A 6,098-nucleotide genomic window follows, 5' to 3' on the forward strand; every position below is an offset into this window, starting at 1 on the left:
GGGCATAGACAGTAATTTTTTAACCACAGAGATACTCTTTTCCTGTGGAACCTCTGGGAAGGAGACCTCTAGCTTGAGCTGTGTTATCTGCTCTATAGGCACCAAGAAAATCTAACTCCCTGTACTGTAAAACCTGGCCATTGATTCTTTGGGTTGGTTGCTGAGCCTCTAATTTGTAAAGAAGAAATTATCTGAGAAGCCTGGAGTTTGTGTATATAGACAGATCTCTTCTAACTTATATTCTGTGACCTTTGAGCAAAGGGTCCTTTCTCTCTTGGTATATCCACCTCCTAACCTGGCGCCGAGTCTGTAGGTGATCTACAAATGGCTGTTAAATGAATAAATTATAAATCCAGGTTAGTTATTTTATCAGTCTTAAGACATGACCATGTTCAGCATGAAACGAGGAACAAGAAGTGTCATCTTCCTTTTGTTTTCACTCAGTCTCTCTAATGTCTTGAAATGATTATGACCTGTAAGGATAGAAGATCATGCATCAGCCTGCTTTTCCTTTGCCTCTAAAAGTTGTTGACTAGATGGCATTCTCTCTTCAGTTTTTCCCTAGTCAGTTTGATTGTGACTGAGAAGAGTGAGGGCTCTTTGCCCCTGAAACATGACAGTGTACAGTCAAAAAATACCTTGGTTTCCAACCTAGAACCTATTATACAGAGTGAAGTAAGTCAAAAAGAGAAAGATAAATATCATATTCTAATGCATACATAATCTAGAAAAATGGTACTGAAGGATTTACTTACACGGCAGCAATGGAGAAACAGACATAGTGAATAGACTTGTGTACTTGGAGAGGGGGGAGGAGAGGGTGAGATGTATAGAAAGAGTAACATGGAAACTTACATTACCATGTGTATAGCTGCTAAGTCACTTCAGTCATGTCCGACTCTTAGCGACCCCATGGACTGCAGCCTACCAGGTTCCTCTGTCCATAGGATTTTCCAGGCAAGAGTACTGGAGTGGGGTGCCATTGCCTTCTCTGGTAAAATAGATAGCCGAGGGTAATTTGCTGTATAGCTAAGGAAACTCAAACAGGGGCTGTGTATCAACCTAGAGGGGTGGGATGGGGAGGGAGATGGGAGAGTTCAAAAGGGAGAGGATATATGTATACCTATGGCTGATTCATGTTGCAGTTTGACAGAAAACAGTACAATTCTGTAATGCGATTATGCTTCTATAAGAAATAAATTTTAAAAATACCTTGGTATATAGGTGAGTTTTAGGGTTTTGTCTTCTTTAAGTTCTTTGCTCCAAATATTTAACTGTTACTGGAAAAATCAATCCTTCTAGATTATTTCCATGCTCATAAATCTATATGCAGCAATGCCTCCTACCTTGGCTGAAGGTTGGAATCACTCAGGAGCTTTAAAATACATTGCTGCCTGGATCACACTCAAGCCATCCTGATTGAATTGGCCTGGGACACGGCTTCTGCACAGGAGTTTTAACATTTTTCCAGTTGATTCTAATGTTCAAGCCAAGGTTGAGAACTACTCCTGTAGAGCATTATTTTTAAATACTTAAAAGGCTAGAACTCTAAATATGGCATGAAACATTTTATATCAATACTGCTATTTTTAAGACTTTTTATGTTAAAATACTCATGACTATCACTGAACTGCCTAGAAAAAAATGTTTTTCGAGTGCACTTGGATATCTTGTCATCAAATATGCATATATTTAGACCCCACCTTAGAGATTCTGATTCAGTAAACTTGCGCTAAGTCCAAAATCAGCATTTTTAAGTGCCTCACGCTTGATTCCTGTGTTCACTGAGCTTGACAAGGTCCTGCTTCAAAAAGGCGTAAGTTAAAACAAGGTAGTTCTGGACAACCTTAGGCTCATGCTGCTTGGTGATCTTGTGATCCCGTGTCACAGAAGAGTAAGACCTCAAAGTACAGAGAAAATATAGGTTTACTTTTTCCCTTTAAGTTTTGAACTGTTTGGGGAATGCAAATTACATATTGACAACAGTAAGAATTTTCCCCCCAAAATGCATGCATGAATGAATCATCAGTACATTCATACATTTAGTGATATAAATGCATTAGTGTACAATTCAACCCTATGTGAAAAGATAAAGATATGAACTTAAATATATTAGCTCTACTTCAAGTTTTAAAAAAAGATATGAAAAAATTCAAGACTGCTTCCATGTTAAAAATATATATGCATCTGGAATACCTTTCAATTTAGTCTTAAAAAAAAAAAAAACAGTCCTTGGACCACAAATGTTTTAAAGGAATAGGAAAAATTTTAAGGCATCCAGTTAGGTTGCACAAATTTAAGAATACTCAGGATAACAAAGTCTTTGAGCTTTAGGACAAAGTACACATTTTAGTTTAAGGCAGAAAGACTTCTCTATCTAGCTTAAACTTCCTTGGGAATTCAAGGAAAAGAAAATGAATTACTCAAACTGGAACTACATCAAAATGTCAAGTTAACACATTTTGGCTTGTAATGGTGCCAAAGGATCTAATGCCTGAGTGATGAGGGCCTTCAGTTTCCAAATCATTTTAAAGATAATTTCATTACCAGGATGCTGGAGCTTTCATTTTATTTTTTCCTTAGTTCTTTTCTATTTCTGCTTTAACCCATGCAAGGCTAACCAAGACCTGATAATACCACATTGCAATTTATTGAAAAACTTGCAAAACAAAACAAAAGACTGCAAAGAAAACTGTCAGCACAGAAGACCACAAATCAAGAAAAAAAAACGCACAATTTTCTCAGGATAGTCAGTGATGCACTTGGTTTTCTCTAAACTTTTGTCAGATTTTTGAGAGCTGAATAACTTATGTTGTCTGAGATAGTATTAGAACCTGTGGTTGCCATTGTTGTTAGGTTTTTCTTACAAACTTTTCTGATTGGTTCTTTTCCCCCTAGTATGTGTTCCGTGCTCAGTAACTTTTCCATGATTTTCATACCCAATTCCTAGCCAGAGAGATGGGCTTATAACCTGGGTGATCTAATCATAGTGCCCATGTACGTAACAGTTAGTCCAAAGGTTGGCTACGTGACTCAAGCTGTGCTCATCAAGGTCCACTGGAGTTCTTAACATAGAGTGGGAGAAGGGGCCCAGCCTCTGGGGCCAGGGCATAGAAAAGATGTAATAAGCCAGTGGGAGGCCGTCTTTCCCAACATATGGAGAAAGCCTGTCTGCAATAGGAGAGGGATGAAGCAGAGAGAGAGGAAATTAGGGGTAAGCAAAGAGAATCCTAGGGCATTGATTCTTGGTTCTATCTTGAAGCCTTGGTTTCTGCAGCTTTTCTATGCTGCTATGAGCACTTCTCAAGCATCATTTCTTGCTACATGAACTAGTAAGTTCCCTTTTTGGCTTAAGCCACTTTGAATTGGGTTTCGAACATTTGCAACTAAAATTCTAAGACAGAATATAAGATCAATTAATCTCACTTATCATTGTACAGACAAGAAAACAGATTTACTTGCGCGAGGCCACACATCATGACTGAATTGCCTTTCTGGCTCTTCAGTCTCCTGGCATGCTCTCCCTCAAGAAAAAGCTGAAAGTTTGTTAGGGGAGTCTGTGTTTTTACTAACCCTCGACACGTAAGCAGGGCTTCCCAGGTGGCACTAGTGGTAAGAACCTGCCTGCCAATGCAGGAGACATGAGACATGGGTTTTATTCCTGGCTCAGGAAGATCCCCTGGAGAAGGGCATGGCAACCCACTGCAGCATGCTTGCCTGGAGAATCCCATGGACAGAGGAGCCTGGCGGGCTACAGTCCATGGGGTCGCAGAATTGGGCATGACTGAAGCAACTTGGCACAACACATAACCAGTCTCAAGCAGACTAGTGAGTGACTAGTTTTGAGGACTTCGAGAGCAGAGAATTCAAGGTTCTCAGAATTTGGGGCTCCTGCTCTGTACCTGAGTAACTGCATTGATTCTTGCTCCACAGAGAGGCTAGCTATAGAATCAAGCCCCCAAAGATGCAATTTCCACATTCCCTTCAAGAGCTAAGTTTGTGACACCTTGAATGATCTAAAGAGTTGAGTATTTTTTTTTTTTTTAAAGAAAAAACAGAAAACCCCACTTGGTTAAAACATTTTTTATAACTGTTTTACAAGCTGTCAGTATCAAAACACTAAGTTCCCAGTAGTAATCTGCAATCTGCCATGCAGAGAACACACAGTGAACACCTGTAAGAAAAACCCTTACATGGCCACCTGATGGTAGGCTAAATAAACTGTAAAAACCCTTAGATACTGCAGACTACTGGGGCAGATTAAATAACTGTCTTCTTGTCATAACCTTGTATACCTTTGGGCTTCCCAGGTGGCACTAGTGGTAAAGAATCCAACTGCCATTGTTGGAGACACAGGTTCGATCCCTGCGTCGGAAAGATCCCCCCGAGGAGAAAATGGCAACCTCCTCCAGCATTCTTGCCTTGAAAATTCCATGGACAGAGGAGCCTGGTGGGCTACAGTCTACAGGGCTGCAGAGAGTCAGACATGACTGAGCGGCTAGGCACACAAAGCACACCTATACTTTTACCTTCTGCTTTGCAACTGTTGTGCTTTCCACACAGAAAAGACTGTGGGCAGACTGTGACTCTGTGGGCAGAGTCAGCTCCCCATTTGACTAACACTGCTTGCTCGGGTGAACTTGTTCTGACGAATGTATAGTTGGGTCTAAAGATGCCTCCATGCTTTGGCTTGTCTTGTGCTTCCACTTGTGAAAGGTGGGCATTTGCATAACTTAACATAAATAGGCAGTATTTGCAAATGCTGAAAAATCCCACAGGTACCTAAGGGTATACACTAAAAAGTAAGCATCTTCTTTACCCTCATCCTCAACCACCCAGGTCCCTCCCCAGAGGAATTTGGTACCCTCTAGAGATTCCATCGGAGAAGCCAATGGCACCCCACTCCAGTACTCTTGCCTGGAAAATGCCATGGACATAGGAGCCTGGTGGGCTGCAGTCCATGGGGTCGCTCAGTCAGACATGACTGAGCGACTTCACTTTCACTTTTCACTTTCATGCACTGGAGAAGGAAATGGCAACCTACTCCAGTGTTCTTGCCTGGAGAATCCCAGGGACAGGGGAGCCTGGTGGGTTGCTGTCTATGGGGTCACATAGAGTCGGACACGACTGAAGTGACTTAGCAGCAGCAGAGATTCCATATATTACCAAGTCAAATAGCAGTATTTATTGAGTCAGAACCAAGGCCAGGGGGTAGGAGCTACTGGATCAGGCTGGAAAAAGTCCTTCCTGAGGAAAATCTGACTCTCTCTTGAGGATGCACTATTTATAATCTGAGAGTCCAGCTGCTTGTAGGCAGACCTATAAAGGACTTATTACTGTAGACCAACTACCAAGCTACAAAAGAATTTGTCATTTAAACTCTTAAGAATTCACTGTTTCCAAAATTTGCTTAAGGTTACTTTAGGGTATACTTGAAAAATCAGATAGGGGATTGCTTCGTGGCCTAAAGCAGGTAGCAAATAAACACACAGTTGGCATTTCAACAAAATTTTCTCTCCTTTTAGAGACAGAACATGCCAAGTAAGAACCATGATAAAAGAAATCTTAATTTTCATCTACTTACAGCAATAGATAAGCTAACTGTTCTTTCATTCTAACTTTCAGTTCAGTTCAGTTCAGTCACTCAGTTGTGTCTGTCTGACTCTTTGCGACCCCATGGACTGCAGCACACCAGGCTTCCCTGTCCATCACCAACTCCCAGAGTTTACTCAAACTCATGTCTATTGAGTCAGTGATGCCATCCAACCATCTCATCTTCTGTCATCCCCTTCTCCTCCTGCCTTCAATCTTTCCCAGCATCAGGGTCTTTTCAAATGCATCAGCTCTTCGCATCAGGTGGCCAAAGTATTGGAGTTTCAGCTTCAATGGCAGTCCTTCCAATGAATATTCAGGACTGATTTCCTTTAGGATTGACTGGTTGGATCTCCTTGCCAGTCCAAGGGACTTTATTGGGACTCAAACTAAAATTTTTAAATTGAGCTCAAATGGTAACTTTAATGTTTAATTTGTACCACAGATGGACTGAACTTGATATTTTCATCTGCAAGAATGTTTAAACCTTTAATTTTCTCCTAAAC

This window comes from Ovis aries, chromosome 9 (genome assembly GCF_016772045.2).
Source record: "Ovis aries strain OAR_USU_Benz2616 breed Rambouillet chromosome 9, ARS-UI_Ramb_v3.0, whole genome shotgun sequence".
NCBI classification, from domain to species: Eukaryota; Metazoa; Chordata; class Mammalia; order Artiodactyla; family Bovidae; genus Ovis; species Ovis aries.